At 46.3% G+C, this 24,526-nt stretch overlaps 1 long non-coding RNA gene and 1 other non-coding gene across 2 annotated transcripts in view; both read right to left on the bottom strand.

Moving 5' to 3' along the window:
- Positions 1-1,882: 1,882 nt before the first annotated feature.
- LOC131502821 (uncharacterized) overlaps positions 1,883-24,526 on the bottom strand; it is a 67,428-nt gene continuing 44,784 nt past the window's right edge. The window contains exons 2-5 of the long non-coding RNA XR_009257200.1: positions 22,273-22,334; positions 21,000-21,087; positions 2,146-8,776; positions 1,883-1,894 (exon numbers count right to left, since the gene is read on the bottom strand). This is a non-coding gene — a long non-coding RNA (uncharacterized LOC131502821). The remainder of the gene's footprint in view (positions 1,895-2,145; positions 8,777-20,999; positions 21,088-22,272; positions 22,335-24,526) is intronic.
- On the bottom strand, positions 19,648-19,751 carry LOC131503272 (U6 spliceosomal RNA). Its single transcript, XR_009257375.1, has one exon. It is a non-coding gene; the product is annotated as a U6 spliceosomal RNA (small nuclear RNA).

Genomic DNA, 24,526 nt, shown 5'->3' with positions numbered 1-24,526 from the left:
CGGATGGAGGGGTGGGGGCTGCGGTTGGAGGGGCGTGGGGAGTCGAAGCCACGTGCAGCCTGGAGGGTGGGAAGGGCGGTCTGTGAGATGGGGGTGGAGCGTGCAGCTTGTGGGGTGCTGTCACCCCGACCTGCTCTCCCTGTGCGAACAGGGTCCTGGCACGGCCCGCGCCCCGACAGACATCGCCTGCGCCCTCCTGCCCTCCTGCCCTCCACTCTGCTTAGGTAAGTGCTAGAATGCCCTTGGGGCAGCCGTTTCCCCATGGCCTTGTAAACCTGCTTCCTTCTGGGAAACTGAAAAATCTGCCCTTAGAGGAAAAGGCGCCCTATTTCCTATTTTCCTTCCCAGCCAGGGAAGGGACAGTCTTTCAGCGGTCTGTTTTATGAAAACAGAAGGTATTTTTCAACAAATGTAAAATACTGAATATGCATCTTGCACATTCTCACCCCATCCCCCCACCCCCCAACACGCCTGGGGCCATCTCCCTGAGAGTCACTGGTCTGGAATCTTCTCACCTGCCAGCTCCACGCCCCCCCACCCCCCCACCCCCCACCCCTACTTTCCATCCCCTTAGCAAATACTTTCCTAGATGGTATATTCACCTAGGAACTGTAATTCTGAGGTCTCCTCCATTTCTGTCCCCTTGCTAGCTGTGTGGCAGCAGGTAAATCGCTGAAGTACTCTGAGCTAATAACATCAACCTCACAGGGCCCACTCATTTACTCCCGCATTCGACAGGTCAACTGAGCACCTCCTCCCGTCGGGCCCCGGGCTACGTGCTGGGAATACATCAGCGAACACGGCAGGTGCCTTCCTTACACTCATGAAATCTGCCACCCAACTGGGGATGCGGACAGTAAACTAATAAATCCACAGAGGGTGGTAAGTGTGTCCATGTAAGGAACACGGCACAAGGAGAGAGAATATAATAGATTCAGATTTAGGCTTGTGAGGTCAAGAAAGGCCACTCCGAGGGAGGGACACGAAAGCCGATCCTGAAGAGTAAGTGTGAAATACGCCAGGGGCGAGGTTTTGGGCAAAGATCCTGAGGTGGGGAGGGTTCATATTTTCTAGAAGAGGCCACGTGGCTGGATAGCGGGAGTGAGGAGGAGACTCCACACGAGTCTGGAGAATCAACCAGGCGGCTCTTAATGCGGTACGTTCTATGGATCTGAACCAATGTACAGGGACACGCAGCCATCATCGAGGTGTCACACAGGGTCGCTGCACTGCCCGAAAAATCCAGTGCTCCGGCTACTCCTCCTCCCCTGACCCGCAACCCTCGGCCACCACTGATCTTTTTCCCGTCTCCACAGTCTGGCCTTTTCCAGAATGTCCTATAGCTGGAAATCCTACAGCACGGAGCCTTTTCAGACTGGCCTTTTCACTCAGTGATAATGCATTTAAGGTTCTTCCATGTCTTCTCATGGTTTGGTAGCTCGTTTCTTTTTAATGCTAAATAATATTTCACCGTCTGCCCGTACCACAGCTTATTCACCCGTTCACCCGCTGAAGGACATCTTGGTTCCTTCCAGCTTTCGGCAATTCTGAACAAAGCATCACCGCGTTGGTCTGTTTTGAGGAAAGTTCACTTGTTGCCTTTTGGGACCCTCATGAGCAGAAACAACGGACTACGTCATACGTGAAGCACCATCAGGAAGCCAGAGAACAAATTATTGGAGACTCCTGAGTGTGCTTCAGAGTCATTCACAGACGCGATCGAAGATATTGTTAAGAAAAGCGACCTCCCTGCTTTTCTCCTAATACCAGAATATATGGCCTACCGGGGAAAGCATTTTCGTTCTGTTCTCAGTCCCCAGTCCCTAGAAATAAATGGCAGGTAAACGGTAAATGCCCCACAGGCGTTTTTAAAATATCTGAACGGATTTATGCTCTCCATGGTATTATTCTGTCTTTTTATTTTTTTTTATTTTTTTTTTAATTTTTTTTCAACGTTTTTTATTTATTTTTGGGACAGAGAGAGACAGAGCATGAACGGGGGAGGGGCAGAGAGAGAGGGAGACACAGAATCGGAAACAGGCTCCAGGCTCCGAGCCATCAGCCCAGAGCCCGACGCGGGGCTCGAACTCACGGACCGCGAGATCGTGACCTGGCTGAAGTCGGACGCTTAACCGACTGCGCCACCCAGGCGCCCCTATTCTGTCTTTTTAAAAATAACATTCTTATTGAGGTACGATGCACATACCATGACGTTCACCCTGTTACGATGTACGATGCAGGGGTTTCTAGTCGATTTGCAAATTTGTGCATCAATCCTCACTATTTCCAGAACACTTTCTTCACCCCCAGGGGGAAATTCACAGCCCGCGGAGGGAGGGACGAAGTGGATAGCACAAAGTGAACGCACAAAGTGCAACCGGGCCAGAGGCAAACCGGGGAGCTCGCGTCAGGAAGCCGAGCACGTCAGCTTGGTCAACCAGCAAGATGCAAACAGCCTCTGGCTTTATCAAAAGCTTCGAGGACAGAAACCCTAGGAGATGATATCAACGGCTAGAATTAAGTGAACACTGCGCCCCATCTGACTTCCACAATCAGACTGTGACAGTCTTTGATGGTGAAAAGCATGATCCTGTTTTCCAGTGTCTGCATTATCTCATAACTGTACATGTCCCGCGAAATCTCTGATACTCTGTTAAACATAGTGGTCACGCTGGCACTCACTGTGGGGCTTAGTGGCCTAAGGAGGGAGAGCCTGTTCCAAAAAAGGAACTTCCTATATCATCTGAAAGGGACAGATGGGAATTTCTGACCCTGGAAAGCCCACTGGTCACTCTGAGCGCAAGATGAAAGTTCATTCCTGACAGTGGCCTGCAAGACCCAATGCAGTCTGAGCCCTTCCCCTTCGCCACAGTTATGGCTTCGACTCCACCTACCTTCTCCCTTTTTACCTTCTTCACTCCAGCCACACTCCTCCCCCTGCTGTTCCTCAATTGTCGCGCCCAGCTGCGCATCAGGGCCTTTGCACGTGCTGCTCCCTCTGCCTGGAAGGCTCTTCCCTGAGATATTCTCATGGCTCGCCTTTTGACCACCCTTCAGATCTTTGCTAAAATGCCATCTGCTTATTCAGGTGGTCTAAAATCTAATGACACCACTCTTCCTTCCCTGCTTTATTTGTCCCTTTGCACCGCCCGAGACCCTAGTTTTCAGCTATTTATCTTACTGCTTTTCTTCTAATACCAGAATATACTGTCCAGGAGGGGAAGGACTTTTTTTTAAGTTCATTTATTGATTTATTTTTAACTCATCTCTACACCCAGTGCAGGGCTCGAACTCACGACCTCGAGATCAAGAGTCACGCACTCTTCAGACTGCACCTGCCAGGCCATGAGGGGAAGGACTTTTGTTCAATTCCTGGTCCCTGGTCCCTAGACACGTCAGATAAGCAGTACATACTCCATAAATATTTTTTGAATACATGAACGCATTTATGCTCTCTATGGCATTACATTTTCCTTTAAAACAACATTTTTTAATTGATATAATTCATATACCACGATGTTCACCCTGTTAAAATGTACAATCCAGTGGTTTTTAGTATACTGTATCTGCAAATTGGTGCCTCAATCCTCACTATCTGATTCCAGAACATTTTCCTCACCCCGAAAAGAAACTTCATACCCATTAGCAATCACTCACCATTTCCCCTTTCCCCAGCCACTGGCAACCACTCATCTGCCTTCTGTCTATGGATTTCAATATTCTGGACATTCCTAACAAATGGGATCATAAAATATAAGGCCTATTCTGTGTGGCTTCTTTCCCTTAGCGTCATATTTTCAAGGTTCACCCATGTATCAGAACTTCAATTCTTGTTTATATTGACATATTTCACACATCATCTTAAAGTGCATAATTCAGTGGTTTTTAGTATACTCACAAGGCTGTGCCACTCATCAACGCTAATTTCAGAATGTTTCTTCATGCTCAGAAGAAATCCGACTTGTTAGCAATTACTCCCCATTCTTCCTACCCCCCCAGGTCCATTATAATCCATAGTGTACAGGATTATGTGTACTCCCTCTCAGTATAGGAAGGAGCAGAGTGGTCCTCTTTTAAAGCCTCATTCCCCCAAAATATTCATTATTTAACCTAATGGATCACTGGAAGACCTTCCTCCAAAGACTCGTCTTTATTTGAACTGACTAGGAGTTCCTCTAATGCTAAAAAAAAAAAAAAAAATCTCTTCTTGAGGGCACTGGCCAAAAACATTCACTGGAAAGTGTTTGGGGTGGGGGATGCCTAAGGCGAAACGTAACCTTTGAGGGAAGTTTACCAGACTAACCACAAAGCTTAGCAGAATCGGTTGGGCCACCACAGTCCACGGGAGCTTCGAAAAGTTCTGACATATTCCTGGGAATCTAGAAGGCCAAGTACACGTTTAGGGCATTGTGCATGCTCAAGAAAGTGTGAGGAAGCCCTAACTTCCCAACCCTGGCTGACCTTGAGGCTAGTGAAGGTTACTACAGACTTGTAAACTGCCTGACTGAATGATGAAAGCCACACACACACTGAGCCTCTCGGAAATGACCGGGAGATTGATGCGTTCCAGGCACTGAAGGAAATCTCTGTCCACCATTAGCCGACCACTAACTAAGCTAAGCCTTCAGTGGCCATATACAAAAAATAGTCTTTGCAGAATTAATTCAGAGAAGTCCTAAATAAACGATAGCTACAACAGGCAGCGACAACGGAGCCTGCCAGGAGGGGAATCTGATTTCCAGAGTTGCCACATTGTGATATTCACAATGTCCAGTTTTCAGTAAAATTTTACGAGGCACGTGAAGAATCTAGAACGTATGGCCCATGTATGGGGGGGGGGGGCAATCAAGAGAACTGTCCCTAAGGAAGCACAGGCATGGGATTACTAGATAAAGACTTTTACCAGATATGTCCGTAGAGCTAAGGAAATAACGTCTAAAACGCAAAGGAAAGACTCGACTCGAACACATAAAGTGCTTGCAACTCATCACCCACCTTCACAACGAGGAAAACAGAACCAGTGACTCTTTCTGGCTATGTCACAGAACTGAGCTCATGGGACAAACCACACCCCAAACCTGAAGGAGCCGGGGATTCTAGAAACCACAGGTTACCATGAATGCAACTCAGCAAACCCGAGGCAGTAACTTACATGGAAGCTTCCCTGACCTGCAGGGGGTGGGGGGGTGCTGAGCATGGACTGGCCTGAGAGAACTCCTGGCAGGGGGGCCATCTAAGGTAGCCCTTCCCTCCACCATCATGGTGTCTGCCTCTAGAATCCTCACCAGGTTTTCTTGGTAACGATCAGAGCAAAATTGCCTCCTGTTGGGCCAGGGAGAGGCGAGAGGTAACCATTTTGAAAGAAGCCAAGAGCCTTCTCCACAAGAAAGGCCTACCCAGCAAGGGAGAAGCCTCCCTGGACTTGGGGTGAGGGAAATCCCCAAACTTCAGGCCCCCTATAGCCTTTCTTCTTCACATAAGGTGGGGAAAAAAGCTGAGAAACACCGGAGAAGATCCCAGCCCAGGGGGACAGGTACACTGAACGACTGAGACCTAATCCCAGGATTACAGGATGCTTCTCAGTCCAGACCTGAGCAAACATCAACAGGGCTCCTGCCTAATAGCAGTGGATTACTGCTCAGAGAGCGCCAAGGCTCAGATTCTACTTAAGAAGGGTTGTCTAGGGAAACGAAAGATGCTGGGGGACAAAAAACAAAGACACTCGTGGAAACTGAATCCTCTGACACTACAGGTACAGAAAAGAGTAAATAAAGCATATCTCCTAGCCAGATAAAAATAACTCTCATACGAACGGCCAACTTACTCCCTAACACCTGATAATTCATGACTGGCTTTCAACCACAACAAAAGTTACATGGCATGACACAAGGGAAGAAGAAACGATCTGAAGGGACAAAGTGGGTGTCAGAACCAGGTTCAGTCAGATACGGCAGAGATTGTGAAATCATCAGATGGGAAATTAAAAAAGAAGTAGGATTCACATGCTAAGGGCTTTAATGGAAAAAGTGGACAACATGCAAGAACAGATAGTGTACATATAATAACGGAGAGACAGAAACCCTAAGAAAGAATATAAAGGAAATACTAGAAACAGAAAACTCTATAACAGAAATAGCCTACATCATCTGATGGACGCGTCAGGTGATCAGAAAGGGCTGGGGATAGAATCCGAGCACTTGAAGATAGGTCAATAGAAACTTCCCAAACTGAGTTGTAAAGAGAAAAAATAATAAAAATTGGGACAGACTATCTATTAACTGTGAGGCAATCACCAAAATATAGCACATGTATAAGGAGACTGTCAAAAGCAGAAGAAAGAGAAAAAGCAACTATTTGACATAATAATGGCTGGGATTTTTCTAAAATCCGTGACAGATACCACAGCACAAATCGAGGAATCTCATAGAACGCCAAACAGAATAAATGCCAATACACACACATACACAGACAGGCACGCGTGCACTCACACACCTAGGCAGATCATATTCAAATTGCATAAAGCCAAGGAAAAGTCTCTTAAAAAGTCAGAGAAGAAAAACATCTTACCTAGAGGGGAACAAAGGTAAGAATTCTATCGGACTTGCTTCAAAAATCATGCAAGCAAGGAGGGTAGCATGAAATATTTAAAGGGTTGGGAAAAAAAACCCCCACCAACCAAGGAGTCTATATCCAGAAAAACCATCCTTCAGAAGTAAGGGAAAATAAAGACTTTGTTGGTGTAGTAGTCTGCTAGGGCCGCCAAAACAAAATACCACAAACTGGGGGCTTAAACAACAAAATTATTTTCTCTCAGTTCTGGAGACTGAAAGTCAAAGATCAAGGTGCTTTGATCAAGGTGCAAAGATCAGTGCTGCCTTTTCGGAGGCCTCTCCACTTGGCTTGGAGATGGCTGTCTTCTCACATGGCCTTACCTCTGTGTAAGTGCCCATCCCTGGCGTCTCTTCCTTTTCTTACGAGGACGCCAGTCATACTGCAGCCGGGCTCCACCCTTATCACCACGGTGGACATTCATCACCTCTCTAAAGGCCCTGTCTCCAAATACAGTCATGCTGGGAGTCACGGCTTCACCATATCAACTTTGGAGGGGAACACAATTCAGTCCATAACGTTCAGGCTAACAGAACTGAGAGAACTGTCGTTGCGGGTAAGCGCTAAAAGCTGCTCTTCAGAGGGAAGGAACATGGTGTTGGTCAGAAATTTGGATCTACGTAAACGAAAGGAAAGGGGTCACAGAAGGAACACGTGAAGATCAAAATCACGTATTTTATTTTTCTTAGTCTTACTTAATCTAATGGACGACTGTTCAAAGGAATACCGGCCACAACATACTGCGCGGTAATAGCAGGTAGGTTAGTGCAATAAATGTAGCAGTGTTAGTAAGGGATGGGGTGAGAGGCTGCGAAGTCCGTTACGCCCACGCTGCAGCGTCATCTGAAGGCGGACCTGGACTGGTTGGAGACTTACGTTGCGCAGTCCAGGTCTAGGGAAACCACCAAGAAGTTAAAGAGAAATATAACTGATACGCTGAGAGAGAAGAGAAAATGGAACAATAAAAAATGCTCAATTAAAAGAGAGGGCAGAAACAGGAAGATTAAAAAGAACACAAAGAATAAGTGCAGCAGGTACAAAATTTTCACGAACATGGTGGATGTAAATCCAACCGTGTCAGTGATCGCTTCAAAGGGAGTGGTCTCGATACGCCGATTGCAAGAAGAGACCGTAAGGGTAGATGCAAACCAAGACCCGGCTATATGCTGTCCACAAGAAACCCAATTTAAATATAAAAACGCATATGCATTAAAAGTGAAAGAGTAGGGAAAGGTGAACCGAGCCGGCACGAGTCAAAAGAAAGCTGGAGTAGCTACGTGAATTTCAGACAAAAAAAGGCACTGGAACAAGAAACTTAGCAGGGGTAAAGAGGGTATTACATAACAAGGGAGTCAATTCTCCAAGAAGACACAATAATCTCTGAAATATATGCACTTTACAACAAAGCGTCAAAATACAAGAGGCAAAAACTGATAAAAATGCAGAAATAGATAATCCACTATTAATGTGAGGGATTTCAACACTCCCTCTATTAGTAGCTGGCAGATCCAGTAGGCAGACAAGCAGCAAAGAGATAGTTCAGCTCAACAGAACCATCAATTGATGGATCTGACACGATTTTTAACTTTTCCCAGCTTTAATTATAATGGACAAATAATATTGTATATACTTAAAGTGTGCAATACGATTTGATATACGTAGACACTGTGAAACGATGATCACAATTAATTTTAACGCATCCGTCACCTCCCACAGTTACCTTTTCCGTGTGTAGCAAGAAGGCTTCGGATCTATTCTCTGGGCACCTGCGCCTTGCAGATTCGTTCTTCCCTCCTTCCAGACCCTAGGCGTCTGCCACCACCACGTTCCGCCAGATCTTCCAAGATGTTCCGAGAAGCAGCCAAGCCTGATCCCTCTCTTCGTATTTAGTGGAGCTAGAGGTACTGGGGCAGCGCTGTAGGTCTTGCGCCTGATATTTATTCAATCCAGAAACCTGGAGCAAACTGGGTCGCAATAATCGATACAGGTTCTATTCTGCGAACGTAGATCACGGCAAGCCGAAGGAAGAAGGTGCAGACTTCGAAATGAAATGTTTCACCATAAAGCTGCTTACAACGAAGGTCTTCCAGAAGACATCTGCACAATTTGCCACTTATCCAGGAAATATGTCCCCTCTAAATGCACAGAATCACTAAATATCTGAAACCTGAAAAAAAGAAAATTATACTCTCTTAGTGAATGTCAAGTATACAATACAGTATTATTAACTGCAGTCACCACACCAAACCTTACATCCCCAGAACTTCTTTATCTTTTGACCAACATCCCCTGATTTCCCCCACCCCCCCCACCCCCAGCAACCACCATTCAACTGTTTCTGTGAGTTTGACTTAATTTTTTTACATTCTACATATGAATGAGATCATATAGTATTTGTCTTTCTCTGTCTGGCTTATTTCACTTAGCATAATGTCCTCCAGTTTTACCCATATTGTCACAGATGACAGCAGATATATATGTCTCACATTATACATCTCTCACATCACATATATATATGTGTGTATATATGTATATATGTGTGTGTATATATATATATGTCGGACGTCTGTAGATGGATGAATTCTCTTTATCTATTCATCCATCTACAGACGCTTAGGTTATTTCCATGTTATGACTACTGTGAATAATGCTGAAATGAACACAGAGTGCAGATATCTCTTCCAAATACTGATTCCATTCCCTTCAGATTTATACCCAGAAGTGGGATTGTTAGATCATATAGTAGTTCAATTTCTGATTTTGGGGGGAACCTCCATACTGTTTTCCACAGGGGCTGCACCAATTGACATCCCCACCCACAGTGCACGAGGGTGCCCTTTTCTCCACATCCTCACCGCCTGTTATCTCTCGTCTATTTGATAGTAGCCATCCCCATAGGTGTGAGGTTGTTGGAGAAAGGGAAATTTCCCCCTTCACCTCTGAGTTCTTTTGGCTGGTTGGCCGAATAATCAAAATGACACAAGATAGAGCAATCGGAGAAAACCGAATTTAATTATACACCTACGGAGAATCCACATAAACCTAAGAGATTCCAAAGATGGGCAAAATGACGTACGTACGTCATCCTGAACTAAGGAGAAAGGGGTAGGGGTCTGAGACTTCTAAGGGAAGGAAAGCCATTCACGGGAAAATGAAAAAAAATAAATGGGAAACAAATGTTTCCTGAGCCATAAAGACACAACAGGAAGCACAGGAATTTTAACAAACACTTTGCTAGGTCTCTCCCTATCTGCCACACCGACTTTGCATTACACTGTAATTACAGGGATGGCAGCTCTTTTCTTGGACGAAGTCCTCTATCTAAATTCTTTTAGGCAGTTCAAAAAGAGGTAAAAAGAAAAAGCTCCTGGGTCTTCTGTTCCTTAAAACTAATCAGCCTAAATTAACTCTCATGCCAGAGAGACACATTTTGGGGTGGCAAATTTTGCTCCCCTAGAAGGTGGGATCTCACTGTGATTTTAATTTGCATTTCCCTGATGATGAGTGATGCTGAGAACCTGTTCATGCACCTGTTCTCCGGGCAACTGTCTATCCAGGTCTTCTTCTTCTTCTTCTTCTTCTTCTTCTTTTTTTTTTTTTTTTTGAGAGAGAGAGAGAGAGAGCACGAGTGGGGAAGGGGCAGAGAGAGAGAGAGAGAGGGAGACAGAGAATCCAAAGTGGGCTCTGTCCTGTCAGCACAGAGCCCAACATGGGGCTTGAACTCACAAACCGTGAGATCACGACCTGAGCCGAAATCAAGAGTCGGACGCCGACTGAGCCACTCTGGCGCCCTGGCCCAATTTTTAACCAGTTACTGGTTTGTTCACTATTGAATTATGGAAGTTCCTTACATATTTTAGACATTAACCTCTTATCAGATATATGGTTTGCAAATATTTTCTCCTTTTCATTCTGTTGATGGTTCCCTTCATTGTGCAGAAGCTTTTGAGTTTGATGTAGTCCCCCTTGTTTATACCTGCTTTGTTGAATGTGCTTTTTGTGTTGTGGTAGGGTCCCTTCCCTAAGGAAAGAAAAAAAAAACCTCACGGCAACCTGGCTATGTGCATACGTGACACTATCGCTCATGACCTTGTAACATGAGATCACTTAATCAGACTGCATGTTTGTGTGTTACCATATATGGAAGACAAAGAAGTAAAACATATATATATATGTGTATATATATATATATATATATATATATATATATATATATATATAAAACTATGCCATGTGGTGTTCAGGGCTCAGTTCTTTGGGTACCAACCTGAGTGGTGCCGGCACGAATAAAGTTGCTTCCTGGAAAGAAAAGCCTCGGGGTCATGATTCTCTGTGAGAGAATCCTGCTCTATTACTTGGGGGCTCACCCGGGATTCGGAGCCGGTGCGTTTCCACCTCCTTCGCCACCGGGATACGAACCTCGGAGTGCCGGGAGAGGTGCCTCACTGGGGCGAGGACCCCATGTGCGCCAACGGAATCCGTGAGGCCCAGGAACCAGCTTAAGGAGCGCCACCCGTCAGACTGGTAAGAACCCGGGCTCGTTTTGGCAGACCTGCCCCTAAGAGGCAGAAGGGGAGCCTGATCACCTCCGAGTTGCCGTGGTAGTTCTACAAGGGACGAGGAACGATGCTGCAACTCTAAGGCGCTGGGCACTGGGTGGCAGGTTGGAGGCGGTGGGATGTTGCCATGTGACTGTGTGTGGGGACTTGTCTCTCGTTCGTTTCCTGGGTCAATGACTACGATAATTAGAGCCAACTGTCTCTGGTTGGTCTACCTCAGAATGGGGACTTTAAGGAACATTCCCAAGCAGCTGCGAAACTCCCCTTGTTTTGGGGAAATTCCCTGACTTTTCCGAACCGATATGGACTGCCTAATTCCACTAGCGGAGAACAAAACAAAACAAAAGAAACCTGGAGTCTGCTGCTCTGTCTGAGCGGACAAGATTTAAAGCTGGGAATTCTCTTTCTCTGCCTTCAGCTGGCACCTCGCGTCTTCTGCCTTCTCTTCCCCCCTCCTGTTTCTGCACCACCTGGGGGGCGGCCTGCACAACTGGCTCCTCAATGCGTCAGACACCATCAGCTCCCCCTGCCCCCCTAGATGTCCTGGAGCCAAGATCACCAACTTCAGATTACCCTACCAACTGGTCCAGGTAAAAATTAACCATGGGGAACAAACGGTCTTAAGTGGACCCAAGTAAAATGTATTGTGTTTAAGCTAATTTAAGTTTGTTGGTTTGAGACAATGTTTGTCAACATTTAAAAAAACAACTTTTATTCTACCTAGATTTGCTGAAGGTCAAATAAGCTCATGTTATCTCTGTTCCAATTTGTTAGCAAAAAGATGACTTAAAGTAATGGTTAACTTTGTCTCATAGTTTTCATGGGTAATTGTTAAGACAGCTTTCAAAGTCTTTGGTAATCTAAAACATTAAAGTTTTTGCTTGCATAACAAACTGGGATTAAATTCATTGGATATCTAACAAGAGGCTAGAGCACTAATTACTAGATGCAGGTCTGTGCTTTTGACTTGTTGCGGAAATACCAAGGCTATTTGGATCTGTTGAAAAACTGCTTTGTGCTTAATTGATTCATAAGTTTGCCATCTAAGAAATTCTAATGTAACAGTTCACAGTTGGTTACTACTTAGTTTTCACTGGAGACTAAGGTTTCTAAGAGTTAAAATTCTGCTAAATGTAGTTAAGAATAAAGTTTTTTAAAAAAAGAATAAAATTTAAAAACAACTCTACGTGTAAAGGAGTAGATATATAAAAAATATAAGAAATGGAAATATTTTTTTTTGTTAAAGGTTAAAAAAAAAGGAGGATTTTTGTCCTAAATGAGACTGGTTGTTTAAAAAAAAAAAGGCTTAGGTCAAAATCTAAAAGCAAAGGAAAGTTGTTAAAAGTTTGCAAAAAAAAAAAATCTTAAAAAAAACTTTATATATGGTCAGGAGGTCTAAGGTAAATTTAAATTTACCTTTAATTTATACTGATTTCACCACTATCTTCAGATACAAAATAAAACCCCGGTGCCCTTCCTGGAAAGGTTAAGGGAGGCTCTCATTAAATATATGGTTATCTCCCCTAACACCCTGAGGCTGAGAGGATTCTAAAAGACAAATCTGTCACTTGATGGGCCCCAGATATTCAGAGAAAACTGTAAAAACTGGTTATTGGTCCGGAAGGGACCCTGGAGGAGCTCTTATGAGCTGCCAAGATCAAGAGCAGAATAAGAATAAAAAAAAACACAAACAGAAAAGCAGGCTTAAAAAAATCTGAGGCCTTAGTTGTGTCAGACTGGACTTCCGGAGGTCCTGGCACCAAGTGCCATTTATATGGCTGTTCAGAGCACTAAAATGAGAATGCCCTCAGAGGGGACAACCAAAACGAAAACCTCATAAGCCGTGCCCCTTGTGTGGAGACAGTGACTGGAGATCTGAATTCCCTCGGAGACCTCTATCTGTGAGGGCTCAGATAACCAGTGTCCCTGGAAGGGACTGATGGGGCCTCGGGCTCTTCACGGTGGCTCCCCTAAAGCAACTATCAGAAACCCAGAGCCTCGGATAACTCTAAGTATAGAAGGAAAACTGGTTGATTTCTTCTTAACACCAGAGCTACCTTTTCTGTCCTCCTTTCCTCTCCAGGCCAACCGTCCAAACGCAGCATGACGATCAGAGGCATCTCCGGAAAACTTCTAAGTTTTTCTCTCAGCCCCTGGGATACATATGGGAAATTTTTTCTCATTCTTTCTTGATAATACCAGAGAGCCTTACTCCCTTGCTAGGAAGGGACATTATAACTAAATCAGAGACTACAGGACTACTAATCCCAGAACAAATAAACAATTGTATTATGAGTTTTGGAAAATCACTGGATATCGCCTTGAGGTTAGACTGCCCATCTCATTTAGGCTGTAGATACCAGGGTTCAGGAAAATAGTTTCCCTGCTACATCAATTATTATTTTTTTTTTAATTTTTTTTAACGTTTTATTTTATTTTTGAGACAGAGAGAGACAGAGCATGAACAGGGGAGGAGCAGAGAGAGAGGGAAACGCAGAATCTGAAACAGGCTCCAGGCTCTGAGCTGTCAGCACAGAGCCCGACGCGGGGCTCGAACTCACAGACCGTGAGATCATGACCTGAGCTGAAGTCGGACGCTTAACCGACCAAGCCACCCAGGCCCCCCTTTCTTTTTTTTTATTTTTTTTATTTAAAAAAAAATTTTTTTTTAACGTTTTATTTTATTTTTGAGACAGAGAGAGACAGAGCATGAACAGGGGAGGAGCAGAGCCTGCTACATCAATTATTAACGGAGACTCAATCCCACCTACTCTCCCCCCAAAAATAAACTGGGGTCTGACTCCTAGACACTGTCTCCCTCCCTTGAAATGGTTACAAGTAGAGCAGGGCAATTACTATTACCAAGCTCACAGAGCTTGAAAAAAGATCATTAAAACACAACATTAGGCCTTTCGTTTAAGGAGGGACAAAACTTATCAAATGGCCCAAAGGATGTTTGCTGGAAAAAAAAATCTGTCAAGGACAGTTATGCCCAGCAGTATCAGCCTGTGAAGTATGTCTTAAAAACCATCCTTTCAACCACAAGCTTGCTCTCCCGGGCAACCCAGGAACTGGAGACTGTCCAGGAAAGACTAACAATTAGGTTTCACTCATGTGCCAAGGTCAGAGGAATCCCAACATCTGTGGGTACGGCTTGATACTTTTACGAATGGAGTAAAGGCCTTCTCCTCCAAGACAGAAAAGGCACAAAAAGTAACACAAGTTCTGCTTTATAAAATAATACCCAGGTTTGGCTTACCTAGAAATTTGCAAATGAATAATGGTAAATGGCTGTCTTGACGCTTTCTCTAGAACTCCTGGCTCTTGGAAAAGTTTTACACCCCAAAATAAAGCAGACTGTCTGCTTATACTCAGCAAAACTCTAAATAATACCTCGCAAGCATTAGATGCTTGAAAAAACATTTTTTTCAATTAAGTTAGGGCCGAACTCCTGGAAGCAGAACCACCACAGACTACTTACTGCTCCCGCTCCTCCATCACCTGGGTTATGAGAGATGCCCTGACGTACGTTATTTACAAAGCAGGGTCTCTCCTAGATTGTCTGACAGGTTTAGAAACTGGGGACATCATCCTAAGATGCCACCTCGTTGGCGAGTATAACCTTGACGTTTTTCTCTTGGTGCCTGCTAATGTTTATGCCGCCTCATGCCTGCCAGCCTCCCTGTAGAACCGTACCGTGGGCCACTTGACCGACCCTCGGGCAGACTCTAACTGCTGTGCCCCCACACCGTCCCTTCTCAGCTTGAAGAAGTCAGAGCGGCCATCGTCCCTGTTCCCTAACAGCAGTTACAGGCCCTGTTCCAGGGGAGGAATGAATAGGGAAAGGGGTAACATTAGGCAGGGGGAGGTAAGGGACCTTCAGGGGGGCAGACTGCAGCTGCAGGTGGGAGGCTAAAGAAGCAGACACGGTTCTCCCTTTATAAAATCCTTTATGGGTGCCGTCCCCCCATCATCAAGGGCATGTGGGGGGCGTCTAAATGAGATGGGCAGTCTAACCTTAAGGCAACAGATGGCGGGGCCCTTGGCTCTACCCTAACCACCTTTCACCGCTGGGTTAGGGAGCGATTACCTGCGAGTCTGACCACAGACGCTCATCCTTTTAAACCAGGAGATGCAGTATGGATAAAGGAGTGGAACGTCCAACCCCTAAAACCCCTCCGGAGGGGCCCGATCACTGTCATTTTGTCCACCCCTACTGCAGTAAAGGTAACAGAGGTGGGTCCCTGGATTCATCACGGCAGAGTGAAGCCGGCACCTCGAAACTGGGAGTGCGTTCCTGATCCATGGGTGCCGTGCAAGCTGAATGTACGGAAGAAGCAATCTGCAGCTCCAGAGGCCTGGGGACACTGCAGCCCTGCTTCAGTCACTCCGGAAGCTGACTAATCTATGCACGGCAGAAGCTTGGGGAATCAATCGACGGTCCGGTGGAACAAATAGACTGTCCTTGTTTTCTATATCTGTTTCCTTACTGTGATGCACTGCCGCCCCTTGTCTGTCACTGCTAGTGTGATTCTTGCTCTACTCTTTGCCATAGGATAGGTAGATGCCGCCCCGGCTGGCTGGAAGTGTGGTGAGGGGTTTCTGTTAGCACTCACCTTCCTTTTGGGGACAGGATACTTCGTGGTACCAACATGGGGAAACAATGGCCATAAGAGACTAGAAAATTAGATCCCCACAAACCTTATAGTAAAACAGAATACCCCAGTTCTACTACCAGGGTTTGGGTCCTCAAAAAACCCAAACCCTTGCCTGGTGGGGAAAAAGTTCATCGTCATCTCTGTTAAAAACTTACCACGCCTAGGCCAAAGATATTATAACTCAACCACCTGGAAAACCCAGTGGTGGGGGACCCCAGAGCACCTTGAGCCAGATCCCCACCCCTTGTCCGACTTCTCTCCTCTCTGAGAGGCCTGGGACAGTGTCCACGCAGCCATCAAATGGCAGGCCCCAGGGGGACTAGACTGGATATGTGGAAGGACAGCCTATACAGCACTTCCCTCAGGCTGGTCACGGTCATGGGTGCTGGGAACTCTTCGTCCATCTTTCTTCCTGCTCCCACTTGCCAGAGGGAAACAATTGGGAGTCCACGTGCATGGGGACAGGGAGACAAAAAAAGTGGTGTGCCTTACAAATTGGCAATTAAAAAGATGATAAATGCCCCCCCCCCCCGCAACATATAATCCAGTATTATGGCCCTGCCAGCTGGGCAGAGGTTGGGTCCTGGGGCTACCGCACTCCCATTTACATGCTAAACCGCATCATCAGACTGCAAGCGGTTATAATAATTATAACCAATAAAACTGCCTGAGCTCTTAACTTACTAGCCAAGCAGAAAACCAAAATACACAATGCTATCTTTCAAAATCACTTGGCCTTAGATTACCTGCTTACTTCGGAGGGAGAAGTTTATAAAAAGTTTAACCTAGGCAACTGCTGCCTACAGGTAAACAATAATAAAAAAAAATCATAGAAGAGATCACAAATCAAATGAAAAGAATTGCTCATGTCCCCGTCCAGACCTGGAATGGTTAAAACCCCAGGGAGTTATTTGGAAGATGGTTTTCAACTTTTTGGGGGGGTCAAAACTCTCATAAAAATTATCCTCCTCCTAATTCTGGAAGGTTGCTTAATCCTACCCTGCTTAGCTCCCCTGGTTGTACAGTCTGTCTCCAGTCTCACTGAGGCCATAATTTAAAAAAATACGGCCACTCATGTAATGATGTTATAAAAATATAAACCTCTAAACCAAGATGATGCTCTTTGACCCAAAATAGAGGGGTCTGAGCACCAAAGCCGGGAGTGTGGTAGGGTCCCCTCCCTAAGGAAAGAAAAAAACCCTCAAGGCAACCTGGCTAAACGCGTAGTTGACAACGTCCCTCACGACCTTGTAACATGAGACCACTTAATCAGACTGCATGTTTGTGTGTAACCATATATGGGAGACAAAGAAGTAAAAAATATATAAAAAACTATGCCTCGTGGCATTTGGGGCTCAGTTCTTCGGGTACAAACCCAACTGAGCGGTGCCGGCACGAATAAAGTTGCTTCCTGGAAAGAAAAGCCTCGGGGTCCCGACTCTCTGTGCAAGAACCCTGCTACAGTGTTACATGCAATAAATCACTGTCAGAACCAACATCAAGGAGTTTCTTCCCTATGTTTTCTTCTGACAGCTATGGCAGTCCACGCACGTAGGCCCGGTCTAGGATGGTTTCTGACGTGGGGCCAAGGACAGGCCACCCCGAAATGTGCCACTTTGGCATACTGATAATTTAAGATAAAAGTTAAGAAACTGCTGACGCGAGGACAATCAAACCGTCCTGTCCCCAGGAAAGCAGGAAACCAATCTCCCCTATGAAAAATACCCTCCTTGTCCTAAGAGGTAAAAAAAAACAAAAACAAAAACAAAAAAACAAACAAACAAAAAAAAAAACATCGTTAGGACCAGAGATAGAGACTTTAAAGCTGAGAAAGCTGTAGAAACAAACCCTGGGGTTTTTTCCTAATCTACTACCTCAGCCTAAATTCTGCTTAGAATTCCCTACTAATTAAAATTTTTTTTTAAATGCTTATCTTTGAGACAGAGAGAGAGAGACTGAGAGTGAGTGGGGGAGGAGGAGAGAGGGAGGCACAGAATCCGAAGCGGGCTCCAGGCTCCAAGCTGTCAGCACAGAGCCTGATGCAGGGCTCGAACTCACGAACCGCAAGATCGTGACCTGAGCTGAAGTCAGCACTCAACCGATTGAGCCACCGAGGCGCCCCAGAAGTCCCTACTAATTAAAGTTCCTAACACCTGCTTTCTTTATCCTGTCAATTCCTCACAAGTTTCTTGTCTCTTTGTCTAAACAGTATAAATACTGCCTGCCTTGGTCATTTCTTGATGTCTCAATTTCATTACTGGGCCTCTGTGCCCACATAACGACACTGGCTTTTTCTCCCATTAATCTGTCTTATGAAATTTAATTTAGTGTTGCTGGAAGACCTTGGAGGGCAGCAGAGAAAGAATTTTTCCTTCCCTACACTGAATTCCCACTCAGCCATCCTCCTGTGGGCCCCAGAGGCACATCTGCCTGCTCTGGAGTAAATGAGACACTTCAGTGTACATGTTTAGTTGACCAGCACAGTCTGCTCGTTTGTGATGTTCCCCCTTGTCAGCGTAGGGGTCTTTCTGGCGAGCATCCACATGAGTCCCAAGAAGCAGAACTGATTTTTACCCAAATGCCTTGCCCCCACGGGGAGGCTCGCTCCACACGCCAATCTGAGTCTTGCCAGAGGCCTGAAAAAATGTCGAGGCCATTAGCCACAGTACATCAGTCGGTGGAAACACAGCAAGCCTCCTTTGTTGAGGTGGCCTGGATAGCCAGCCATTCACCCTGCACGAAGCTCTGCCCGTTATACTAAGCAACCTTTACCGCACCCGGCCAGGGGAGAGGTCTCCCTCAGCTTGGATGGCAGCTGCACCCCGTTCCTGCTGGTTAGGAGTTAACCAGGAGGAGCGGACAGTGAGCCAGGCCCATTGTGGTCCAGGAAGCCTTCACACGTGGGTCCTCACTGGGCCAGTGGGGGCAGTGGCTCCTTGGGCAATACATCAGGGAACCAGACGGATGCTCCTGTGATATTACCTTGGAGTTAGGAGACCTCATCTGGGCTGAGTTTTGTTCATTCCAGTATGTATCATTTGTATTTTAGTTCGGAAGACTCTGGAACCACCTCCACCAGGTGATTTGAGGTATCTGCTAGATCTGTGATACGAGTGGGATTTCTGGTCTTAAGATTACTTCACAGCCATCGATCATGTGCTCAGTGTCCACCAAAACCCAACAGCAGGCCAATAATTCTGTCCTGAACTAAGACACTAAGACGCAGGGCTCTCTGATTCATCTCCTGATTCACCAGGAGAGGCAGAGGGCCATCACCATACAGACCATAGTGGGACCATCTATCAAGTCCCCCGGGACCCGGTACTGGCCCAGAGTTCCTTAGCGGGCAGCAGACCAATCTCCTCCTTTGAGGACTGAGTGACCGGGCCCAGAGCGGTCTTTGGTAAAAGCCTTTCCTATTTTTGCAGCAGCCACTTTTTCAGTGCCCAGACATTTCTCAGTAAAGATCCAGGCTGTGTTTGTTGTTGACCAACTGACCTAACCACATTTGAGGTTTCAGTGGGTGGAGGTTTTTTCTTAATTAATTGTTTAATTTATATCCAAGCTAGTTAGCATATCAGGCAACAATGATTTCAGGAGTAGATTCCTTAGTGCCCCTGACCCATTTAGCCCATCCCCCCTCCCATGACCCCTCCAGTAACCCTCAGTTTGTTCCCCGTATTTATGAGTCTCTTCTGTTTTGTCCCCCTCCCTGTTTTTATATTATTTCTGTTTCCCTTCTTTTATGTTCATCTGTTTTGTCTCTTAAAGTCCTCATATGAGTGAAGTCATATGATGTTTGTCCTTCTCTGACTGACTAAAACAATATGGAACGCTTCACGAATTTGTGTGTCATCTTTGTGCAGGGGCCATGCTAATCTCCGTAACATTCCAATTTTAGTCTATGTGCTGCCGAAGCGAGCACTGGGTGGAGGTTTAATTGGGTTTGATAATTCGTACGTGCAGGAGCAGCATGCACAAACCTAAGAATCTTTGTCTGGTCAACAGTCTCATCACATATGGCTCCCATTCCCTCACTGTAGACCCAGGGACAACCGGGGTGAGTTACGGGGCCTACACACCTTCTGCGAGGCTGCTGCAGATGAGTTTTTTATTAAGCGTACTCCTCACACGTGGGCCAAGTCTGTCAGAGCCCAAAGAGTACCCGGCTGAGGAAGAAGAGGGTCTCTGGTATTCCTACCCTCTCATCTCTCCCTTCTTCCTCCTCTTGAGGCAAGTGGCTACCGTCAAGGCGCTCTGGAGGAGGGGGTCGTAGCGATGCACCTCGGTAGGAGCCGCCTTCCCTCATCAAGTTTACCAAGATTACCTCTTTCATCACGGAGGCAAACTGGTCAAGTTACTAAGGTCTCCTCAGATCGCTGGACACAGCAATCTCAAAGAGCTCGACATTCTTTCTTAGAGGAAGCAGGAGTCTCAACAGCACAACGCACAGCAGGCTGTCCGCTGGCACCAGGGCTCTGCTTAGATCTGAGAACAGTCACTGGGTGCAACTGAGTTTGCAGTCTCCGACAACTTCAGCTCCACGCAGCAGAGAACAGTAAACGCTGGTGAGGGAATCGCTTCCCTGGCTTTCTCATAGTCCCTCTGTCCGCTTAATGTGATCCACCCACCAATTTCGGCCGGGGTGTCAGGAGCTAAAGAGAAGGACCAATGGTCCGTCCACGTTGGAACCCAAATGCTTGTATAACGTGGTAGCAAGTCCATCAGCAAGAGTCAGAGGATCGCACGGGGCACCTGGGCCGTGGGTGTCAGGAGACGGCAGCAGAAGCCACGGAGCATTTTGGGAGGACAGCAAATTGTTTATATAAGCTTTCTGGTTCCATCGTGGGCCCCTTCCAGTGTCCCTACTTCTTTATTCTGTCTGTTGTGGGCAGTCTCTTAATCGTCATGACTAGGCTAACTAATGTTTACTGAAGACCTACGGCACGCCAGGCCCCGTTCTGGGTGCTCCACGTGCATGAATCTTCATTTCGCCTGGTTTTCGGCCTTGTGAACTCCCATTAAGAGCCATGGTACAGATGACGCCTCAGCTGCAGTCACAAAGCCAGTAGGTGGCAGATCTGGGGTCTGAAACCCTCGGAGTCCAAAGTGCGTCTTCTCCCCGGGGAGCCACACTGCCTTCCACACCTCCTCCCCGCTCCCATGTTCTTACCTCTCTAGGCCGCCTCCGCAGCGCAGTCTCTGGGAGGCAGTCCCAGGGGGGTGTGGTGTCCTCCGGGCAGCGAGCTCAGCATTTCTCCCTGAACAGAGAGGACGTTTAGTGAAGTACTCCCCTTTCTTTGTTGGGACTGAGACCAGACGTTTCAACACGAGAATTCCACCATTCCACATACAAAGCACAGTGGTTAAGGGCAGGGGCTCCCAGCCGTGGAGATTTCACGGACTAAATGGTAAGATTGGGTTCTGACATAGATGGTGATCTTTTTATTTCACCAACAAAGACCATTTAAAAGAATATCAGTTATACTCCTTCTACTACTAACAAACAACAGGAATAACATCTAAACCTCAAAGAGAAAGGCTACAATGTGCCAGGTACTGTTCTCAATCTTAAAATGAACTATTTCATTTAATCCTCAGAAAAATCCTATTCAATAGGCATTATTGCTATCTCCATTTTATAGGCAAGGAAATTTGAGGGGAAAAAAAAGGCACTACGTATGGGGCGCCTGGGTGGCTCGGTCCGTTAAGCGTCTGACTCTTGATCTCAGCTCCGGTATTGATCTCAGGGTTGTGAGTTCAAGCCCCGCATTGGGCTCCACACTAGGCATGGAGCGTACTTAAAAAAAAAAAAAAAAGCGCTTTGTAAATTGCTCCTGATTCTGCACTGATAATCGTTACAGTATACTCTCATCAGCTGTGTTTCATAAAAGGTATCTTTAAGTTTTTTTAATAGACTTTACTTTTGGGGGGGCGCCTGGGTGGCTAGTCGGTTAAGCATTTAACTCTTGACTTCGGCTCAAGTCACGATCTCACAGTTTGTGAGATTGAGCCCCACGCTGGGCTCTGCGCTAACAGCACGGAGCCTGCTTGGGATTCTCTCCCCCCCCCCCCCAAAAATAAATAAGCCTTTTTTAAAAACAGACTTTTTTGTTTTAAAGTAGGCTCCCTGCCCAACGCAGGGCTTGAACTCATGACCCCGAGAGCAAGCATCGCATGCTCTATCGACTGAGCCAGCCAGGTACCTCTGGCTTTAAAGGAAACCGCCAAGCACCCAACAGGGGCCCTGATCTCAGAATCTAGGAATAACCAAGCAAAAGCACAGAAGCTCTGGGTTTGTGTCTTGGCCAAGTTAACGCTCTTCATCCCTGTTTTCTGAAATTTAATATGAAACTATTGATGTCTGTTGTGAGAAGTAAATGGCCTATCACATGCTGAGCCCTTAACCCAGTGGCCGGCAAACAGCTAGGACCCCCAATACATACCAGCTGCGAGGCTTATCCCTTCTCCTCTTCATCTCGGCACAGCCCTGAAGGCTCACCTCCTGCTGGAAAGAAACAGAGCATGAACACTATAGACTGGTCCTGTTACTGAAGTCAGATACCGGGACTGACCGTACTCTCCTTCCTGCAACAGTCTCCCATTCCCCGCCCACCCCCCCCCCACCCCCCCCCCCCCCCGGCAGAGCGGAGAGCGGAAGCAGGCAGAAATATTTCGGCTCTACTTTCCATTGGTTGAAGATGGTTACTAAGCAACACGCACAAACTCTCCTTCTGGGAGCTCTGGGGAACACAGGCTGAAAGATTTCTTCCAGGGCTTCTGTAGCAGCTCCCAGCAAACATGTGGTCACTCAGGTATCAGGGACGGTTAGGAGAGCGGTGCTGCACAGCAAGGCCCTGCGGTGCATCCCCTCCCGCCACCCTGCTGACCACCCGGACCCGAGACTTTCCCACAGTCCTGACAGTTCCCGCCTGCTCTGCCCAGCTAGCCTGTTGTTAGGAAGGCAAAGGGACAAAGGAACTAGGAAAGGTCACGAAAAGGGAAACTCCAGGTGATGATAAAATCCCAGAATTCTCATGATAAAGCACTGCTTTCCGTGAAGTTCTACAGCAGCACTTTCAACAATGGCCAAATTATGGAAAGAGCCTCAATGTCCATCAACTGATGAATGGATAAGGAAACTGTGGTTTAGGAAACCAATTTCACAATAAATTTCATATATTAAAAAAAATTGTGGTTTATATATACAATGGAATACTACTTGGCAATGAGAAAGAATGAAATATGGCCTTAGGTAGCAACGTGGATGGAACTGGAGAGTGTTATGCTAAGTGAAATAAGTCATACAGAGAAAGGCAGATACCATATGTTTTCACTCTTACGTGGATCCTGAGAAATTTAACAGAAGACCATGGGGGAGGGGAAGGAAAAAAAAAAGGTTACAGAGGGAGGGAGCCAAAACATAAAAGACTCTTAAAAACTGAGAACAAGGGGCCCCTGGGTGGCTCAGTCAGTTGAGCGACCGACTTCGGCTCAGGTCATGATCTCATGGTTTGTGAGTTCAAACCCCGCATCGGGCTCTGTGCTGACCGCTCAGAGCCTGGAGCCTGCTTCGGATTCTGTGTCTCTCTCTCTCTCTGCCCCTCCCCCACTCATGCTCTGTCTCTGTCTCAGAAATAAATAAACATTAAAAAAATTAAAAAAAAAACTGAGAACAAACTGAGGGTTGATGGGGGGTGTGAGGGAGGGGAGGGTGGGTGCTGGGCATGGAGGAGGGCACCTGTTGGGATGAGTACTGGGTGTTGTGTGGAAACCAATTTGACAATAAATCTCCTATTAAAAAAATAAAAATAAAAATAAAAAATAAAGAGGATCTTTCAGTGGGTAACGGTCCCACCTCATTTGCTTGGTGCTGGGAGTCACGGACTTGGCTCCAAGCCAACTCACTATACCAACAGCCAAGTCACAGAGCGACCAAGCAAACAAGCGGGCCATTCTTTGAAGGATCGACTTACCGTATGACTAATTCACCAAAGCTCGCCAAATTTGCCAATGAGCCAAAAATTTTGTTTTCTTTCAGTTTCGCTGAAGTATGCTCAATCATAAAAATCGCACATATTTGAAGCATACGTTTTGACGAGTTTGGACATACGCACACACCGCAATGTTGCTTTTATTTTTATATTTTAAAAATATTCATTTTTGAGACAGAGAGGGCCCACGAGTAAGAGAGGGGCGGAGGGAGGGGGAGAGAGAGAATCCCAGGCAGACCCATGCCCAGCGCAGAGCCCAACTTGGAGCTCCATCTCACGACCTGGGGATCCCGACCTGAGCTGAAATCGAGCATCAGACACTCAGCCAACTGCGCCACCCAGGCGCCCCTGCCATGTGGTTTTTAAATAGAGTCTATTGCCATTTTGTTTGGGCAAATGGGCATGACAAAGGGCTGTGGAGAACCAGTTCTAGAAGGTTTTGTGCCTCCAGACATGTCCCCTCTCCCCGTTCTTTAGTCTCTCCTCAGTCTGGGATGAGCAGCCTGGCAAGACTGTTCTACCCTCAGCAGATGACCGTCTCCTCCACCCTCAACTAACAGCTGCAGCAACAGGAACTTAGCTGAGGGGTGAGGGCTTTCCCACCGTGTCCTTTCTTCCGTGTGTGTGTGTGTGTGTGTGTGTGTGTAGAGATCAAACTTTCCCACGTCTCTCCTTTTCCTTTGTTTTAATCTTTTTCTTTTTAAAG

Source organism: Neofelis nebulosa, chromosome X, assembly GCF_028018385.1.
Source record: "Neofelis nebulosa isolate mNeoNeb1 chromosome X, mNeoNeb1.pri, whole genome shotgun sequence".
Taxonomy (NCBI): Eukaryota; Metazoa; Chordata; class Mammalia; order Carnivora; family Felidae; genus Neofelis; species Neofelis nebulosa.
The sequence above is the reverse complement of the archived record's forward strand: the minus strand, read 5'-3'. Positions and strand labels throughout refer to the sequence as shown.